The sequence below is a fragment of the Lichenostomus cassidix genome, chromosome 2, assembly GCF_008360975.1.
Source record: "Lichenostomus cassidix isolate B80296 chromosome 2, HeHo_3.0, whole genome shotgun sequence".
NCBI lineage: Eukaryota > Metazoa > Chordata > Aves > Passeriformes > Meliphagidae > Lichenostomus > Lichenostomus cassidix.
In genome coordinates, this window is record NC_139482.1 from 148,032,547 (window position 1) to 148,053,218 (window position 20,672).

The 20,672-nt window shown below is 43.9% G+C and overlaps 1 long non-coding RNA gene across 2 annotated transcripts in view; it reads right to left on the minus strand.

Moving 5' to 3' along the window:
* The window catches only part of LOC146442483 (uncharacterized), a 59,062-nt gene that overhangs the window by 17,446 nt on the left and 20,944 nt on the right, over positions 1-20,672 (minus strand). Inside the window, exon 4 of one of the 2 annotated variants that reach the window (XR_014850286.1) lies at positions 18,709-19,336. The exons of the other annotated variant lie outside the window; for it this stretch is intronic. This is a non-coding gene — a long non-coding RNA (uncharacterized LOC146442483). Of the gene's footprint in view, positions 1-18,708; positions 19,337-20,672 lie in introns of those variants that run through there. 2 annotated transcript variants of the gene reach the window in all.

The window sequence follows — 20,672 nt, forward strand, 5'->3', positions numbered from 1 at the left end:
AGATTTTATATAGCTCTTTCACAGGGAAATGCTGTTTTAATGCTTTAACTTGTTTTGACATTGGATGGGAGACAAGCCAGAAGCACAAAGCAATAATCTCCATCGTTGCTAGGAAAGGCCTAAAAGAAATTCCAGCTTAAACATCCGTGGACTTTGGTAAAACAAATTGCAAATGAGAATTTGCAATATGGGCACATAATTGTTCATTACCCAGCTGAACAGAACGGAAAGGAATGGGCCCATCTTCAGCATGGCCTTAGTGCTGGTTCCACCTTCTGGGAGAACTGAACTTGCATTTGGATTAAATACAATTATTCCTTTTTTCCTCCTGCTTCCCATTAATTATATGCAATTTACTCTGAAAAGATCTGTTACTGTGCTAATCTTAGCAATTGCCGTACTGCAGCAAAAACATTGCACAGCCCTCTACATCTGTGAGTGCTTCCAACGATGAAATCTCAAATTAAAAAGCAGCAACAAAAATATCCTGGACCACTTCTACAATTTCCCTCTGTGGCACAAAGGTTTCTTAGAGAAACATTTTCCTTTATTTATAGCCACTTCTGCTACCGCCGCAGTTGTTTTTGTGGTCTATTCTTTCTAATTTAAGCTGCAGCATGAGGCAGTAGCCGGTTATTTGATTTGTCTCGAATGAGCCACGCAAACGAGTGATGCAGGCAGTGTAATAATAGTCCATGCTGGGCTGGGATTTATAGTCTGGGTTGTACAGAAATGTCCAAAAGCTTGAAGGAAATGTGAGGCATCAGAGAGCTGCGTGGCTGGAAACTTTCCAGTGACAAGCTGGTGGCTGGAGTGCAGCTCCAGGTAACTGTGATGGAAAGATGGTTTTTGAGAACTGGGAGATCCTGCAGCGTTTTACGCAGTGCAGATGAGAAAATGAGCATAGAAGGAGATGTGAAGAGGTGAAAACCCCAGAGAGAACAACTGCCAAAGTTGGACAGAACTCTTGAGTTTTGAGTCAGAAGTGGCTCTTGCACCACAGGCTGAATTTCTCTGCAGGAACTTCCAGACAAGGCCATGGAAAGGAACCCTCATCTCCTGTGGCCCACATCATAACATTTTTGGGAGCACTGGACTGGCAGTCATCAGGTAACAGCCACCAACAGACATAAAGAGCCAAGATGACCTTCTCCTCTGACATCCATAAAGCAAAGGCCTCAGAGGGTCCTGCACTGGAACCAGTAAGTTGCAAACGAGTTCAATCAACTATTTTAGAACAAGGCACTGTCTTTATAGAGAACTTTGCCAAGTGCTTTGAAAACCACTACAAGACACATCCATTTTTATTGCCATCACAGCTGGTGATAGTCTGTGACCTGAGAGGTTCAACGGATCAAGCCAGCAAATTCTTCTTGGTTAAAGCAATGATCCTGGTGGAGTTGCAGTCCAGCCAACCCTGTCTAAGCAGTTACCACATCCTGAAAACTCCTGGACATGAGATCATAAAATCATGGAATTGTAGAACATCCTGGAATGTAAGTGACCCACAAGTATCATTGAACTCCAAGTCTAGTCTCTGCACTGGACAGCCCCAAGAATCACACCTTGTGCCTGAGAGCATTGTCCACAAAAATTCTTGAGCTCTAGCAGACTTTGTGCTCTGACCACTGCCCTGGAGGCCCTGTTCCAGTGCCAGGATCCACCTGCCTAAATGTGTATCTACAGGGTACCTGAGAACTCATGCTGGTCACTTCTGCAATCAGTAAGTTGAGAGGCACCTGTCTGTTGAACACAGGGTGTAATTACTGTCCTGAAGAAGACACCTGCATGATTTGGGTGAATGACACCCTGTAGTGTGATGACTGGATCTCATTTATCTGTGATGAGCACCCAGACCATTAGTTCAGATGTGGATGTTTTAGGTGACATTAAGTGCCTCAGTAAACATGACAAAACCTGTGCTGGCTGCCACTGCAGAGTTTGCAGATCTCCTGTGTGTTCAACGTCACACCTGCCAGCCCTGGACAGAGGTCTGGGGTGACACAGTGTAGCCCATATGGCACTGCATGTCCAGCACCCAGATAGGCAATAATTTCCTAGCCCTGCATTTCATGAGCTGCTAAACTGAGGTGAGATGAATCATATCCTGAGTGTCATTACCTGATCTGAAAAATCTTCTGCAAAGTTCCTCTGAATGTCCCTAACCAAAAACAGAGAAGACACTTAGGGTGACAGACTAGCTGAGGATGGCTTTGGTGAACACCACACTCCTCCCCATGGTGCTGGAGCCCAGAAAGCCAGCCTGACAGGAGAAGCCCATTTTGTAGCCCATGGGCTGCACAGAGGGGAGGTTGTAGAATCATAAATGGGTTGGGCTGGAAGGGACCTTAACAATGTTTTGGGGCAGCCATGGGTTTTCTGTTTCCTGTTGGTTCATTCCACCCAACCCCTGGGTCTGTGTTTGTGGTGTCCTGTTGTCCATACAAAATGCCTTGCTTTCCCCAGGAACTGCAGAAGTATTTCAGCATCTCTCACTGGGCTTTTGCTTCCATGGTGGGACCAATATAGCTGAAGGTTTTGTGACACATAAAAATAGGCTGTGTCTGGAACAGCTACAATCAGAGTGAAAGTTCGTGGGGCTGCAGATTTTCTGACCCAAGATTGGTGGTAAATGAGAGCAGGAGACTGAAATGAATTTCCATACCGCGATGTGGCTGGTTGACTCAGAAAAGTAATTTGAAACCAACTTTTAAATTTATTCCCCTCTGCTCTTGGTGCAGCCTGGTGTGCAATTTTTCAGTGGTGACACTGAGCTAAGTAGAGTCAATGAGGGTTAAAAGGGCCTTAAGAAAAAAAAGAGAGTCATGTTTGGTCAGGTTATTATTATCCCAGATCGATCCCTGCAGGATTTATTGGGCAGCCCATGGAATGTTGTACTGACACAACTGAGTGGGCAGCAGGAGGAGATGTTGGGATTGCTCAAACTGACATAGCAGCAAGAGAAAGTGTTTGCCAGCCAATGGCATGAAGGGAAAGGAACTTCTTAAAAGTGAAACTCACTGGAATGACTTATCTATTCACTCACTTATCTACTACTGACTTATCCATCCAGAGCTCCATCCCCAGTGCAGTAAAAACAGACTGAAAATAGTGTAAGTCCAGGTATTTTTTAGGTTTTGTTGAAAAAAACTTCATGTACAGGGAAAATGTTAATGAAAATGTGTTCAAGACTTTTTGGTGGATATATGGAAAACTCATAGTAAACTCCTCAGTGCAATTCATGTACAAAGAGCTGGAAAATGAAAGCTAGAAATGAAAGTGAGGCAAATCAAGATAAAATCATTAATGATTAATAAAACTTGAGTATAAACCCAAAGCATCCTGTGAGCCTATTATTCTATCTGAGATAGGTGATCCTCCATCTCTGAGGACTTCTGGGAACCTAGGAGCTCATGGTTCTAACTCTCAAGGGAACTAAGGTAACTCAGCATCTCCTTTTCCACTAAACAAAGTGCTGAGTCCCACTAACTTGAGTTAAAACCTCAGCCTGTGTTTCTTATTACCACTCTATATGGAGTCTAGCCCCAGTGTAAGTGTAATACATTGAGCTTATTATCCTCATTTTCCAGCACAGCAGAACTGAATGCAATTACAAAGCCTCTTAGAGGTGATTTGACTATGCAGACGCTCTGCAGCCTGCTGCTTTTTCAGACACATTTAGTGCCTGTTGAAGAACAGAAATCCTTCTAGGCTGATATTGGAGCCATCTGGTGATATCTTTTTCAGTCCAGTAAACACTTCTGGGTTCAGTTTAGAGGATGTCACTACATAACAGCTTATTTAAGAGCCAGAACTGGGTGACTATGAAAAGCACATACACCTTGGGGATGATGCAAGAGTGCAGCAGGGATTATTCCTAAATCTAATGGTAGACAGGAGAAACCTGAATCATTTCTCTTTAAGCACAGGTTAGGGGGTTGAGTGGAATTTTAGTGGCACGTCTGGAAACGACAGCAAGCCTCCTATTCTGTGGGATGATTTGAATACAAAAGTGTGTCTGCACTGAGTGGTCTCCTGCTGTACTGCTTGGAGCAGAATAACACCATTGATCCACTGGGCTGCAGAGGGGATGAAGCATGTAAAGGATGCACAATGGCTGTTATACACAGGATTAGGCCATGTTGCTCCCCTGGAGATGTTCCTTATCAGCACACAAAGCCCCTGGCTCAGCACCATGCCCAAGGGAAGAAGGTCACCTTGTGCATTTTCTTCCAACACCCTGGCATTTCTTTAGATCTTTCCCATCCATGATGGGACCAGCTTAACTACATGGGACTGGCAACGTCTTGTGAGCTCACACCTGGGTCTGGCTTTGCCCTTTCTGCCTCAGGCCAAGGTAATTTATGCATAAATTTTTTTATGTCAATTTATGACTTGGTTTTGGCAGCAAAGTAGAAATAACCATCTTCTGATGGTGTTTCCAAAGAACAGAAAGGTCTTTTTGTTACTGGGTTTTCTCTTCATTGAAGGGCCTCTCAATAATTTGTACTGCAGCTGTGACGGTTCCAGGAGCTTGTTTGCTAATCAATATGATATGTGCTCACACATCCAGCTGCTCACATCCCTCCCTGTCCCTCCAGGTCAGTTTTTCAGGCAGCAGATGTGTCCCTGTCACCCCCTAGTTTGCACACTGATTCTGCATGCTTTGCTTTCTGCATCAACGCCTGCACAAGGCATTGCTGGGAGCCAGGAAAGCACAGCAGACTCTTCTCCTTCAGATCCCTCCCTAACAATTGCCCTTTCTCCACTTGTCTCCATGGGGTGAAGCAACAGGAAAACCTTCCAGAAAACTTCCAAGCAGATATTCCCCTTGTCCCTTCACTTCCAGACATGGCAGTCTCTCCCTTCTCCCTGTCTAGCAAACCATTACACTGTGCCCATGACTAAGCCACATGCTGGTACCTGTTGCCCTTCATTTTCTCTTTTCTCTGTGGTCCTTGTGCCCCCACACCTTAATGGGATTGCAGGTTCCCCTGGTTGCAGCCCTGCCTGTCAGGCTGTGCAGTGAGGCATTTGCCTGCTTTCAGGTGATGTCAAGCCATAACTAATACTTTTTAAATTAACTGCTAGAGAACAAGGTTTCAAGATGGTTCACAGACATTTCATATTATGAGCCATATTTTATGGTGGAAATTAATTCTCACAGTCATTCATGTGTGCACGTTCCTTCCCCTTAAAGCCCTTTGCTTCTTCGCTGGCATCCACTGCTGTTCTCTGCATGGCACAGTGGTATTAGGAGGCTGAGAATGAGAGTTAATAATATTTGTGATCCTAATTACCAGGTAGGTGTTGTTGGAAAGGAAAGTCAGGCTCACCAGGCTGCATATTTCCACTAAGTCCTTTGTGTTGATCCTGCTGCATGCTGGTGCTGGGAACTGTACAAGCAAAAAAACCCCAAAAACTTCTGTGACACAAAACCTGGAGTGCTCTGTGCTGGTTAACTCCCTGGACTGGCACAGTGTGAGGTCAGGGATGTAACAGTGAGGTGAAAGGGAAGCTGTGGGATGCATGTTGGGGTCAGGGACAACATCAGGGAGCCGGACATCCTTCTTGGCAGCGCATTAAAGTAGGTTGGCTCCAGTGTATAATCAAATCACAGTTACCCAGACCCCTGTAGAGCTGTGTATCCTGTAACAGCTGCCCTCTAGTTCCAATGTGAGAAGTGAGGTATTGAAATTGGTTTGAAAAATAATTTGTTTTAACAAATGCAATCTCTTTTCTTCTTTGGGAGCTGGTAAATCAGATGGTGTTCAGGGTACCTCTGCCTTTCTCAAGGGAAAGAGACAAGCAATAAAGAGAATCCTGAGGTTTGCCAGTCTTCATGACCTATCTCCCCCACGACCTCCCATGTCTGCCCTGATCTCAGGAACCTTCGGGACAAACCAGGGGATTCTTGAAATGGTAATCAGAGTATCCCCGGGTAATCAGAGAGAAGGAATGGCAGGCAAGGGTGACATGATTCCCTCAGTGCAGGGAAGTGGAAGCTCTTCTCCATGACAGAGGACAGTGGTTCACATTCACATTACTGGGAAGCCATAAAACAGACCCCTGAGGTCATCTCTCCAAGGACACAGGGAGTTGCCCAACCTCCTGCATCACACCCAACACGTCTGTGCCTTCAGGTGCTGCACTTGTGCTCACCTGAATGACTCAGCCTGACCAAGGTTTGCTTCCTGCACATCTGTGTGTCCCTGCCAACAGAGCTCTGTAGCATGAGTCACTCAGCAGTGTGGCAGTTGGTTTCTGCTGCTGTCTGCAAAAATCTTTACACCTCTTCAAACTTCCCAGACAGGTCAGCTTTGTGATGTGAGCCCACTGCTATATGTGGGAATGAGTTTAGGGAAATGATTCGAAGCAATACATTCCTTGGGTAGCTCAGGGGCCCAGAAAGATCTCTGTAGTCAATGCTAGTCTCAAAAGTGCTGGTATTTCACTTCATTAAGAAATTGTTCAAACTTAAAGAGGGATGAGATGTACTCATGGGAAGGGAGCATGCTTGTTTGCCTTTTACTGGTTTATTTTTGAGGAAATGACCTTTCTGAGCTGTTTAGCAGCTGCTCTTTCTCCATCATTTATTTTGATTCCAGTATTTTCCAAAATTTAAAGAAGTCATAACCACACCACCCCAAGAAGAAGAATGATGTGAGAACTGCAAAGATGGTTTAGCCAGGCAATCAGTGCAGATAAATTGATTGATGAATATGCACCCTCAAAACCAAAAATCATCACAGATATGATCAGGAACCAATTCATGTTGGCTTATTCAATGAAACCAGACTGTTACCTGCATGAAATTCCCTCTGAAAAGGGAGGGAGAGGTTTGTCTGTCTGGGAGCTGTGACCGTGCTCCTGATTCACTGCACAGACTCATTCCAGCACACTCTAAATAACCTCATTCCCTGGGGACAGACTGCAACCAGCAGCTGCCAGCAACCAACTTGTCTGGTGTTTCCTCCCCTCACTGGCAGGACTCCCCACCCCCAGGCTTTTCGGGGACATGGTGAGAAAGAGGCATTTCCTGGCCCTTGGAGGTGCAACCAAAGGGAAGCGATTGCTCATATTTCAGTTCTGACAATGTAGAAAAGACTAACCACAGCAGGGAATTTTGCATGTAAAATTTGGGGGTAGGTAGAAGAATCCTGACATCGCTTGATGCTGCTCTTTGAGTGTCATGCACTCACTTCTATATCTGACCAAAACCAACAATAAACACTAAGAGGAAATTCTGGAAAAAAAATCCCAACTCCTGTTCTTCTGGCACCTGAAGGTCTGGAAAATACAGATCCAGTGGGAGCACCTTTGTCCCAGCCTTTCAGCTTAACAGGAGGTGTCAGTTCTTCAACAGTGCAAGAAACTTAAGAGTAGGTTGGTATTGTGCTGCTGCTTTGTAGGAAGCAGGAAAAAAAAGGAATTATTGGATGGAGAGGTAATTGTGATGTGCTGTGGAAGTCAGAATGACTTTTATAAAGGGAAGTCCTGCCATAGTCCCTGGAGTTTTCTGAAGGTGTCAACAAGCCTTTGGATGAAGGATATCCTGTTGATATAACCAGCTTGTATTTCCTGAGAGCTGCAGACAGCATCTCTCACCAAAGGCTTTTAAGGAAAGTCAAGGCATAAATGGAAAGGTCCCTGGATGAATAAAAAGGGAATGAATTAAAAAAAAACAGGAAACAAAGAGTGGGAGCTCATGGTCAGGTCTTGTGGTAGAGGTTGATCAGCAGTGGTGTCCCCTGGAGGTATGTGCTGTTTGCTTACAAACTCATTCATGAGCTGGAAAGGAGTAAACAGTGAAGTGACAAGGTTTAGTCATGACACAAAACTACTCTGTGTATTAAAGAGGATTAAAAACTGGGGACAATTGCAGAATCTCAGTGAGTGGACAGAGAAATGATGCCCAAGGGGTAAAGTAGCCCTCAGCTCACACGTGGCTCTGAATTGGCCAAGAGGGAACAGTTGGCGCTCTAACAGATAGTTCTATGAAAACATCAGCTAAGCAGATAGAAGCAGACAGTAAAGCAAATAAAATGTTGGAAATTTATAGGAAAGGGACAGAGCTCAAATAAGAGAATGTTGCTACATAAATAAATAAATGTTATATTGCAAATTATTATAAATTATTATTAAATAAATACATAAATCTACGGCTCTTCTAGCTTGAATCCTGTGTGCTGCTCTGGTCCTCTCCCTTGAAAAGGACACAATAGATGTAAAAGGATTCAGAGGATTAAAAGGCTTATGAGAAGTACATAACTACTCAATGTAAGGGAGAGCTAAAGAAATTATCTCTTCAGTTTAAGACACGACCAGGATAAATCTATAACATCATGAACATCATGGAGAAGGTGGAGAGATTGATTTTTCATTGCACTTTCCAATAAAAGAAGAAGGGAGCAGTGATTTTAAGTGGGAGAGGACAAGCTCAAAGGAAACGGAAGGAAATGACTCTTCATGCCTGTAGTTAAACTTTGGCACTTCCTGCCACAGTGTGTTGTGGGAACTAAAAGCTGATGTGGCTTCAAAAGCACCCCTTCAAGCAGGCTCTCTGAGGAAGAGAGAGATTGAGAGTTATTAATATACCAAATCCACCTTTTCAGGAAGTCCCTGAACTGCGCATGATTGCAAAATGGGAGTATGTTTTTTACTCTCTTTGCATTCATCTGCTTTGACTGATGTCAGAATCATAGAGAAGGAATCTTAGAGACAACAGCTGGTTCTTGGGTTGCACTAAATCAGGGAATAAGCTCATGCACTGACCATCAGCACCATCACAGTGGTCAGTGTTGCACATTTTTCTCAGTGTTGCTATGCATTTAAAACCTTATCATGGTTTAATCCCAGTCAGCAACTCAGCCCTACAGACAGTCACTCAGTCCTCCCTGGTGGGATGGGGGAGAGAATTGGAAGAGTGAGAAAACTTGTGTGTTGAGACAGAGACAGTTTAATAGGGGAAGTAAAAGCTGTGCATGCAAGCAAAGCAAAGCAAGGAATTAATTCTTCACTTCCCATGGGCAGGTGTTTGGCCATGCTCAGGAAAGCAGCACATGTAACAGTGACTCGGGAAGTTAAACACTACTGCTCTGAATATCCCCCTCTTCCTTCTTCGCCCAGCTTTACATGCTGAGAATGATGTCCTATGGTATGGGATGTCCCTTGGGTCACTCAGGGTCAGCTGTCCCACATGCGTCCCCTCCCAGCTTCTTGTGCACCCCCAGCCCACTCACTGGTGGGGTGAGGTGAGGAGCAGAAAAGGCCTTGACTCTGGAAGCTCTGCTCAGCAATTATGAAAACATCCCTGAGTCATCAACACTTTTTCATCACAAATACAAAACACAGCCCCATAATTGCTATTATGAAGAAGATTGCCCCTGCACAGACCTCAAGGACCTTGGCCTGGGAAACAGACAAAGCAATGACTTCAGACATTCAGGTGCTATTTTCCTTTCAGCTCGTTTCCATGAGCCTGTGCTCACCTCTCCATCCTTTAGCCTGTTATCTTCAAATTTTCATTTCTCTTATGGGAACAACATTTACAGTCATTAGAAAATTGAGGATTTTCCTCCTATCCACTGCATAAAGAAGGTAGAATGATCACAAAAGATGTGAATTCTTAGTATATTATTTCAAGTGCTATATTTAACTAAATTACCCCCTCTTTTGGAATTGTTTGTTATTCCTTTGGTGATAGAACAGCATCCTGTTTGCCTGCACACACTGCAGCTGCAGATTTTTACTGAAATCCTCATGGGTTTCTTGAAATAGCTTTAGAACTGAAACCTCCCAAACACTGCACTGCACTTCTAATTTATTTAACCAGAGCCTAGTGTGAACCGACTGCTCCTATCACATTGTTGTTCTTCAGAATGCATGACCATGGTGTTTGTTTAGTGCAAGGGCTTCAAAATACACCTAAATCATGCAATTTTATCTTTACTAAACTATGTGACTCAGCTTGGGCAAATTCCAGAAGGTGTGTTTGCTCCCATAACCTTAACCCAATTATGTTGCACATCCTACGTGAATAATCCATTGTCAGCCACAGGAAATGGGGATCTTGTTGAACTACCACAACCTGATTACAGACAATGATCCATAAACTGGTAGTTCTGGCTAATATTAATCACTTTCCTGAACACTTGAGTTTAGATGCATGGGTAAGTAATTAATTCAGCACTATAAATTTGGAGAGCTTGTAAGAGCTAGGTTGTGCTGCTGTTAGAGCAAACAGTTACATGTCCTAGCAATATTCCTTGTTTTCCATATTCTACAAGTATTTCTCTTCCTCACAGGGAGGGCTTAGGAGCTGGAATTGCTAACTGCTTTTTGAAGACATGATTTGCACATGAAGGTTTTGTTTTGTAAACAGAATAGAGCTGAGTCCAACCTAAAGGAGGTTTATGGATTAGGGATGCTGATGTTAATTCTACCTAATAACAACTGGGTAGCTTTGGAAAATCAGAACCTGAACATCTGCTGCTAAATAACAGCAGAAAGCAGAGTTGAAAACCTGGCTGGTGAAAGATCCAGATGAAGTAGCTCCCAATTAATCCCTGGGACATGAGAGACAGATTGGACAAACTACCAGGGCCAGAGGTTTCACTGTCTTCCCAGATGCATACCCACTGTCCTCTCTAGCAAACAGGATTCTGCTATCTCTAACTTAACCCTTTGGTTTCAATTTAAACTCCTTACACCTGACCCACTCCCAGGGGGCATGGAGAGCAGATTACAATCTCAATTTCTGTACTCATATAGGATTCTCTGAGCAGCTATGGGCAGGAAAACCTGTCTTCCTTATAAAAAGAGAAATGAGGATGAAAATTGGCTTCTATAGACTGTTCAGCATATTACACAGAACTGCAGAATATCATATTTTTGCTCTTTGGTTAATGATATAAGTCTAAAATTAAAAGCACAGGTATGGCATATCTTTAAGCCAGCCTACTCTCCACATCCAGGATGATGTTTTTCAAAGGTATCTTTGACACTGCAATGATCTCTGTGCAGAGGCTTAAAATTGCATCAATAATAAAGTCAATAAAATAGCAACATTCTCTACCTGAAGTCCAGAAAAATGAACAGGAGCACTTGAATTTTAGAAGTCACCAAAGAGCTCATTCCATAGGGGCACCATCATGACAAATCAACATGTTGGGGTCAATGACAGTGTATTTCATCTGGGAGAGCAGAAGGACTTCCTCGAAAGGGAGCTAATGATGGTGCCTTCTGCATGACAGATGATCTCACATATGGAATCCATTTGGCCACAGGCAGAACCACCCATTGAGCAGATTACAATGATCCTCAGCTCTGCGGCTCTGTGCAGCTCCAGCCACTCTGCCAGGACAGACGGGCTTACAACGAGTACTTAAATATTCATTACCTCCATCCAGCAGATTAAAGAAAAAAGAGCAAACTGTGGAGATACAAGGCTCTAAAGCAACAGCTGACAATATAGGAGATGCTTTGCTTGGTGCATCTGTTGCACAGATTATGGCTGAGGAGTTGTGCTGCTGAGCCACAGCTTTTCTAGAAATTCTGTGTTGGAGGACACATTTCCCATGTGACAGGCTCAAATCCTGCATCTCTTTCAGGGTATGAGGGAGCTGCCTCTGTTCCTTCTGGCACTTTTTTTCAGTGCTTAAAGATGTTGTTTGGGGAGCAACAGCGGAAACCAGAATGGCTGAGAAGGGTGTTAGGTTTCTGCCTAGATACAACTAAGCCACTGTATATATGATCAGGGCACCATGCATATGATAGATATACAATATATATACAATCAAGGCATTGTATATATGATTAGGACACTGGAGATGGACTTCTCTGTGTTTTCATGTATAAATCTCTTAACCTTATTGCTCATTTTATCCTGCCCCTTGTTTTTCTCAGTGATGTTGTGTTGAACTTTGTGCTTTTTGTGCAGCCAATGCTTGGGTTTTTTCCCCCATTTTGATGGTTATCACCACGGACACCAGAGCTGGAAATGCCAGTGAGTGCTGACTGATCAGGATTAGGTGGCACCTTAAAGTGGCTGGCAGAGACAAAGCTCAGACTAAACAATCTGCTCAACAATTCACCCTGCACACAAGTGCTGCCCTTGCAGGCTGAACTTTGAATGAACTGCAAATTACAAACAAGGTTACAGGCAGCTTATCACTTGCTTCAAGTGCTGAGGATAAAGAAAGGTTGCAAGGAGTTGCTAAAAAACACAGGAAGAAGCAGGAAAAGTGTTCCATTAAAACAAATTAAGGGCAAGGAGAGGCTGGTGGTTTCTGGGGTTACACTAAAGGGCTTTGATGAACGGCAGCTCCCAAAGGAAGGTATCAATTATCTACTTCAAGCCCAGGCAAACTGGTTGCTGTGTAAGCATCAATGCACAGACAGCTTTTCTGATGTCATCTTAATTCACATTAGAACATTCATCTATTCTTTCTCAGCCTCATTCCTCATCTCCTCTCACCAGCACAAACCTTTATTTACACTCTGGTTTTTTGACTCACCTGTACCATTTCTCTCTTTTCTGACCCTCCCCTTCCATTACCTCTGAATACTCTCACTCTTTTCAACCATCTTCGTCCTGTCCTCCTCTTTTGCTCATGCTGTCTCTGGAATCCTTCCTCTATCACAGACAAGATCACAGATATCCAAGATAGTTTTCCAGCTCTTTGGGTCTTTAAGACTGCATCACTTCAGGAAAATCTGCCATTTGTCAAAAAGGGAGAGGGCAGCAGGTGAAATTTAAGAGTTGTGCTATATAGGACATAAAATCTAGTGGTCACATCTGGGTCTATTTCTGGCACTTTTCTCCCTCCACCTTCTCAGAGGTCTCATCCTTCTCATCTCACAGTTTTCTCTCTTACAGGGTACTTCCTGCTGGCACTCCCATCTTGTATCAGAAAGAAAAATGTTGAACTTATTCTCCACCTGCTGCCTTGAACCCTCCTCTTTTGAACAGTTCCTTCCCTTGATACTCTTCTCCCCTCATCTCTACTGCTTCTCTGTAGCTGCCCAGCTTCCTTCCATCACCCTTCTTCTTTTATTCCAATTTCTTTTCTTTCAATTTTATTTTACTTTATTTTATTTTATTTTATTTTATTTTATTTTATTTTATTTTATTTTCATTTTTTTCCCTTTGTTTCTTTCCTCACAATCTCCCCACTTGGTTCTTAATTAGTTCGTTAATCTGGATGGGGTTTTTAGGCCCAGATTTTCCAGGGATACCAAAACCAGGACAGCCACAATCTATTTTTTCTTTTTCTGACCATTTGCAGAATAGATGTTCAGTTCACTGTTTCCTCATATTGATTTTCTCAGCAGCTATTCACAGGGTTTATTCTGTGAATTGATTCAACATTAGGGCTGTGTTATTTCCACCTAGTTGGAGAAGTAATGTGATGCTGTTTTCATTCCCTGCATATTCAAGGGCATGAAAGATCAAGCATGAATATCTGTCTGATCTTAGCCATTCATCCTGAATGTGGAATGTGCTCCGTGAAAATAACTTTATAATTTGCAGAGTTATGAACTTAGACATTAACTATAAACACTGACTTTTCTTCTGTTATATCTAACATTGATTAAAATTGGAAAGAAATATTCAGAAACAGTTATTTTTCATACCATTCCCTTAATTCTAATTATGTCTTTCTCTACCCAGATAATAAATCCACAGCAGAGATGACAGTTTCATGATTTTTAGTCCACAGATACTTCCTCCCATATATGTAAAAGAATTAATAGAAATGGAGGAAATTCTGTGGCTTTCTTCACTAAATGAGGTAGATATGGGCTACTGTTTGAATCTCGAGTTTTCTCCTCATACAGAATAATCTTAACTATCCTGACATATGGACTGGTTACTAAGGAAACAGCTGGGAAGCCCATGTTGGGTTGGATAGGTTGAGAAAACAAAAATCTAAACCAAAGCTTGTGTTTAGTCCTAATGACTACTTGGTCTGAATGCATTTACCAGAAACATCTCTGTGGAAACCTTGCCTGCAGAGAGTCTCCAATTCCACTTTGCCTCTGGGTGGCCTCAGGCTGGTGTGCCACCAGGGTGGCCTGACAGCAAGTGGGAGGGCAGTTAAGCTTCTCACTCTGGTGCTTTCCTCTACCTCTATTTCCTCCAGGATTCTCTTTACTTACATACTGATATGGTCTACAGCTTCTTCTAAGATGAACATCCCATAATCTTGAATCCTACTGCCAGTGAAACAGGATGTTCTTATCAACCTTATTCTATCAATGTGGAAGTTAAAGTGACTTGCCATGGTCAGAGGTATTGAGTCCCACACAGAGCAGGGCCATCAATGAAACCAGTGCAGAAAAACCTTGTGGAAATTCTGAGGTGGAAGGCACTCCAGAGAGAACAGTTACCTTAATTAATTAAGGTGGTCATGTGGCAGGGTGCTGTAACTTTGCCAGCTTGACCAGTGAACATCCCTGTGGGAGTGTGCCTGGGTAGAAGAACACCTTCGTTCAGCGTCAGAACGCCAGGAGGAGGGGAGGAGCTTGAGGATTATCAGGGAGTCTGAGAGAGAAACAGACTGCTGGAATCACACTCTGCTTTCCCTGGGACATGCCCAGAGGCAGACAGGACAGATGACACAGAGGATTACTTGTCCTCTCTCTGCCTGGCTGAACTGACTGACTTAAGGGACAGAGAGCAATGGCAATAAGCCCCTGCCTGGTGCAGCAGAAGGATCTCCTCTGTGACTGCCCCAGCATAAGGTTCTGCAAGTGGAACTGAACAATGACAAGGATGATGGCTCCTCTAGGTGGGAGATGTTGCTGAGGTTGATGGTTTCTCCAGGCTGGAAGTGTTGCCAAGGCTAAGTCACCCCACACTATGCATCAAAGCTGCTTCCATAAAGAAATAAAGATGGGTCACTGTCATAGGAGACTCCTTTCTGAGGGGAACAGAAGGCCTGAAATGAGGAGCCTGGTTGACACAGTCCCTTGGGAGGCAGTCCTGAAGGCTGGACATTCTTCAAGAAGGAAAACTGAAAGGTACAGGAGCAGGCTGTCCCCACGTGCCACAAGACAAGACAGAGGGGAAGAAGACCAGCCTGGCTGGACAGAGAGCTTTAGCTGGAACTCAGGGGAAAAAAAATGTATGACCTTTGGAAGAAGGGATAGGCAACTCTAGATGACTGCAAGGATGGTGTGAGGTTATGCAGGGAGAAAATGTCTAATTTGGGCCAAAACCCAGCTAGAACTTATCTGGCTACTTCCGTAAAAAAAAAAATATTTTCTAAAATAAATTCATAGCAAAAGGATGCCTAAGAAGAATTTCCATCCTTTATTGGATGCTGGGGGAAACATAAGCTACAAAGGATGAGGAAAAGGCTGAGGTGCTTGATGTTTTCCACAAAAAGGCATTGAGGTGCTAGAACATGCCCAGAGAAGAGTGACAGAGCTGGGGAAGGTTCTGAAGCTCAAGCCTGATGAGAAGTGGCTGAGAGAGCTGGGAGGGCTCAGCCTGGAGAAAAGGAGCCTCAGGGGGAGATCTTAATGCCTTCTAAAATGACCTGAAAGGAGGTTGTAACCTGGTGGGGGTCAGCCTCTTTTCCCAAGTAACAAATGACAGGACAAGAGGATGTGGCCACATGTTGCACCAGGCGAGGTTTAAATCAATATTAAGAAAAACTTCTTCACTGAAAGAGTTGTCAGGAATTTGAACACTCCGTCCAAGGGAGTGGTGGAGTTACCATCCCTGGAGGCATTTAAAAGATGTGTAGCCATGGCACCTAGGGACATGGTTTGGTAGTGGACTTGGCAATGCTGGGTTAATGGTTGGATTCAATTATCTTAAGGGTCTTTTTCAACCTAAGTAGCTCTCTGATTAACTCCTATAATGACCCACAAGCTGAGGATACAGATTGTGGCTGCGAGAACTTGTCATTGGAGTTTTGTAAAACCTTGGGAATGAGGGAGAAACTTAGGCACAAAATATCCTCTGGAGCAGGATAAAAGAGGGTCCTGGTCCAAGAGGCACTGAGCACACATAACTCCTAATGAAATCTATAAATGCTGCCATTCGTCAGCCTCATGTAGCACAGAGGGCCTGGGGGCTGGGAAGATCAGGAGGAAACTGGTAATGGACCCAGCAGCTGTGTTTGGTGGCAGACTGTGATACAGTGGCCAGAAGTGTAGTTACTGTTCACTTTCCTTTGGGATGGGTTTGAACTGCCTGAGCCTCCTCTGCCACTTTGTCTGGCAAATAAGAGACACCCGCCTGGGGGAATGAGGAATCCAAAGTCAGGTGCAACTGCCATATGGCACAGATGTGCATTTGAGCTAAGAAAACTCAGCTCAAAAGGTCTGGGCTGGATATGAACCAGCATTAATTCCAGGGAGGAGCAGTCTGACCCATCCTGCAGTTGCTGAGTCAAACTGAAGCTTTCATCAGTGTCTCAGAAAGTACTGCAGAGGCCGAGAGGAGCCTCAGCACCAAGCAAACCCCTTGGACAAATCAGCCCTGAGATGAGGTGTCTTCAGCATCCCAGTGTTTCCAGGGCAACCAGAGCTGGAATTCAGTTCTGATGAAAGTTCACCAAATCCGAGCTCTTTGAGACATAATATTTTTCACCAGCTGAACTGGCATCTTTGGAAGTTGTTTCTGAACAGTGGCTGTAGTGTGCATGGCCATGTCAAGTACCAGCAAGGGCACAATAGGCAGACGTTACACATTTCTGGGAATAAGAGGCAGCTCCTTTGCCTTCAGTACTGTTATTGTTCCTTGAGAACACAGAAATCACTGTACTGTTGGATCCATGGCCATTTGGTGGGATCATTTGTTTCTGAGAGTGGTTAGTAATGGAGACATCAGTAGAGGGTGGAAACAAGCCCTGATATCTCCTTTTTCCCTGATGGTGTAATATAATTCTTTATATAAAATAGATACCAAAGCATATATTTCCCTTCTGGTTTTTGGAGGTTAATTTTTTAGTTTTCAGTGTTGCAACTGCATATGTTCCTGCTACCACATCAAGATTTGTCATGTTTTGGGTTTTCAGTAAATTCCAGTGCTCTGTGGTTTGTAACTATGTCGAGCAAGTGCTGCTGTAAAATCATAATTTGCTATTTCTCATCTCTTTGAATGACACTTTGCTCTTTTATTATATGAAAGGGAAAACAGGCACACTCAATCCACGTGTCCTAGACCGTTCATGGTTTGATTTTTCACATCTTATCCTTCCTTCCTAGACAAATGGTTCCAATCCTTTAGGTTTTTTGTTCATCGCTGTAAGAATGCTGCTTGTCCCTGAACTCCCCAATCCTGTTATTTATTTTTGAAGCACACTAACAAGCACTGAAGACCGTCTTCTGATGACAGCAATCACATACATTGTGTAACTGAATTATATAACCCTTCATCCCATCCTTTATATAGCCTCGTCTATGTTTGTTTTTTGGATGTGGCCACACAGTGAACGCAATTCTCAACTGACCTTTCTCCAGTAATAGTCAAGGACTTTTCCTGAGTCAGTGCTTATCCTAATTTATCGTGGCACAAAGGCACACTGAACTGTGACAGCTCCACGGTATAACTCCCAGCTGTGTACATGTATGCCACAGCAAGGCTTTCCACAGAGAGGAGTTATCCCAAAATCTCTGGAATGGTCTCCCATGTAGATAAGTCCTAATTTAGGGCCACATTCCAGTCTCGAGAGTCAGTTTGGGAAGAATCACAGAGCTGCGTAAAGGAAAAATTAATGTATGAGCCATGAATGTTGCCATGGATAGTGGAGCAGGGAGTACACAAGGCTGGTGTGACAGGGTGGCTAAATAAAGTGGAAGTGACACAGTGAAAGACCTTGAAACATGCAGCAAAAAATAAAATATTTCCCCAAAAGACAGATCACTCAATTAAAAAAGAAAAAAAGCCCCATTTCTAGGCAGAATGAGCTGTAAATCTCTGTGAGAATAGAGACAGCAACGTTCTTCTCAAGTTACAGTGAAGGGTAATAAATCTGCAGGTAATTCTCGCAGCGACCGTTCAGCACGATGACGGACAAAGGTCTGCAGGGCTCTGCAGCCTGCCTTGCAGCTCCTCCTGCTCATAGATTTAGTTTGGAGAATTATACAGGTCAGGCTACTGGGATTGCTTTTGGATGCTGCAGGCTGGAGACCAATGCCTCAGCAGGCAAGACCTGTGTGCTGAAGATGCAGGTGATGACAAACATATGTGCCCTGCCAGTCCCAACAGACCACTTACCAGAAATTTAAGAACTGAAGGCTTTAGCTGAAGCATCTCTGGTGAAGCTCAACAGAGCTCTGACAGGCACTGAAGCTGCTTTCACAGCATGTTTAATTATCAGATGTAATTTAAATGGCTGGGGAGCTGCATTTAAAGGGGGAATCAGTGAATCTCAGGGAGACAACAGGGTGTTATTTCCTTCAAAGCTGCTTGCTCAGGAGTGAATTTTCCTTAGTAATGTTAAACGTGCCAAGGACTGCTGAAATTTTGTGTTACCACGTTCCTCTGTGCTGCCCTCAGACTGAGAGCAACTCTTTCTTTCTGATGTCATTTGGAACCTGTGTGGAAATTGTATTCTTTTGGGAAGGTGCAAATAGTGGGCTTGGTGTCATACATTGCTGTACACCAGCAGTGGTCTCTGAGGTTGGGGAAACCACGTGTGTGAGTCCAGAGGCCACGCCAAAGAGAGAGGAGAGGAACTGATGAACTGGAGGTTTTATTTATGTGATGTCTATCGCCTTGCTTACTGGGAAGCTCTGGATACAGCAGCATTTCCCTCAGCAGCTGCAGTAATCCCGTCCCAGCCCATATCTTCAACACAATCTGCTCCTAAAATAGCCTGTTCCTCTGCACAGAAGTAGGAGATCTCATTTTCAAAGCATTTCCTCTGCTGGTAGTCTCCCAGCTTTTACTCACGGTGCTGGTATCCAGTGCTGCTGCAGTGAACGGGCAGCAACGCCCTTGCAGAGAGAGGAAGGGAAAGGACTCAAGGAGAGGGAAAAGTCACCTCCCTCCATAGTGTGGGAAGCTGGGAAAGGCCAAGTGCCAAAGGACCACGACACACAAAAGGCAAGGTCTGGTGCTTCCTGGAGAAGGATGAGGGCAGGTGGTCTGGCAGGTAGCTCAGCACAGCCCATACAAGGTGCTTCTGCAGTCATGTGGCAGTTCACAAGCAGAAACATCAAGTGCTGCATCTTGTCCAAAAGCCACGTGAGAGGTGATGCAGGATGCTACCAGCTGGGATTTGTTCATGGTGGGCAGAAAGAAACACATTTGTCACTGGGAATGAGCCCCCATGCTTACAGCCACAGCTCAAGTAGGAGACTGCCATCTCATCTGCAATGGAAAGGATAGTCATGCTCAGACATGGAATCTCCCAGGTCCTGACCTCTTGTCCTGATCCAGTGTCTTCCAGGAACTCTCACTCAAATCCTTATTTTCAGTTACCTTACTCAAACCCTTTGGTCCAGAGTCATTCATCCTTGTCCAGCCCATTCCCCTCACCTCATATTTTCAGTCCACTATAACGTTTAAGCAATTTAAAACTATTACAGACCATGCTTGCCATCTCTCCAAAGTGAAAAACTACACACACATATATATATATAAAGGTGCTCACATATATGAGCACAGTGTTTCTGATTTCAGCCCTGAATCTCAGGAACAAATTCCCCAGCATTGCACAGGATTCTCGTAAATGCATACCAAATGGGATTTATCTCAAGCCCCTAAAAAGCACATGTACACAAATTAATATTCATTACTAAATTAATATTCAAATTCTTCCTCTGTGATGATTTATCTTCATAGACCTGGATTTGGCACTGTCCTCTTCCTTCACGCTGGGATCCATTCCTTTCTCTACACCTGATTAATGTGTTGATATGAGGCTGCAGGTAAATGGCCAAATGTTAATTTATCTGTCTTTTATACCAATTGTTCCTTCACAGCTACAATTCTGTCTTTGTTACGAAAATCTTGTGGTATTCCCTGCTCTTGGGACACCACTGCTGGCTAAGCATTGCCTCCATTTACCATAACACCAAAGAATGTGCTGTTGTACCTTTGGAGTCTGAGCTCCTGTGCCCTGGTCAAGCAGGAGCTCACCTCTTCCTTTCCCATCCACCTGCACTCTGTGTGATAGACAGTGATGGATTATCCATGGGGAAGACAATGTGAAATTTTGAGCTGGCCTTTCTTCTTGCTTCCTCTGCTGGAATAATAATTCGGAATATTTTTTTAGAACCCAACCTATTTCCCCAGTGGGTTTTTTATAGCAGAAATCACTTTGTAGTAGTGTGTCTTCAAAACTAAGGTAAGGTTTTGCCAAGCTATTTAAATGCAATCCAGCTGTCAGAAAACAAACCTCTCTCTTTTATAAAAATACCAAATCCACCACCTCCTTTCCTCTGTCACAATCCCTTTCTGGGCAACATCTGCAAACAGTCTAATTAGTGGTCCTGAACATAACTCAGCAAAATCCTTTCTTGGCAGAGTACTAGAGCTGGACTGTAAACCAAAGGCCCTATGATGTCCTTACTGTAGCCAGATCCTTGCTTGTCCCACAGATCCTGCTGCCTGGGCAGGGCTGAGAGAGTTGCCCAGCAGCCTTTTGCTCCCTGTAAAACGTGAGCAGCCTCAGCAGCAAGGTAGCAGCTGCTGATGGCACAGG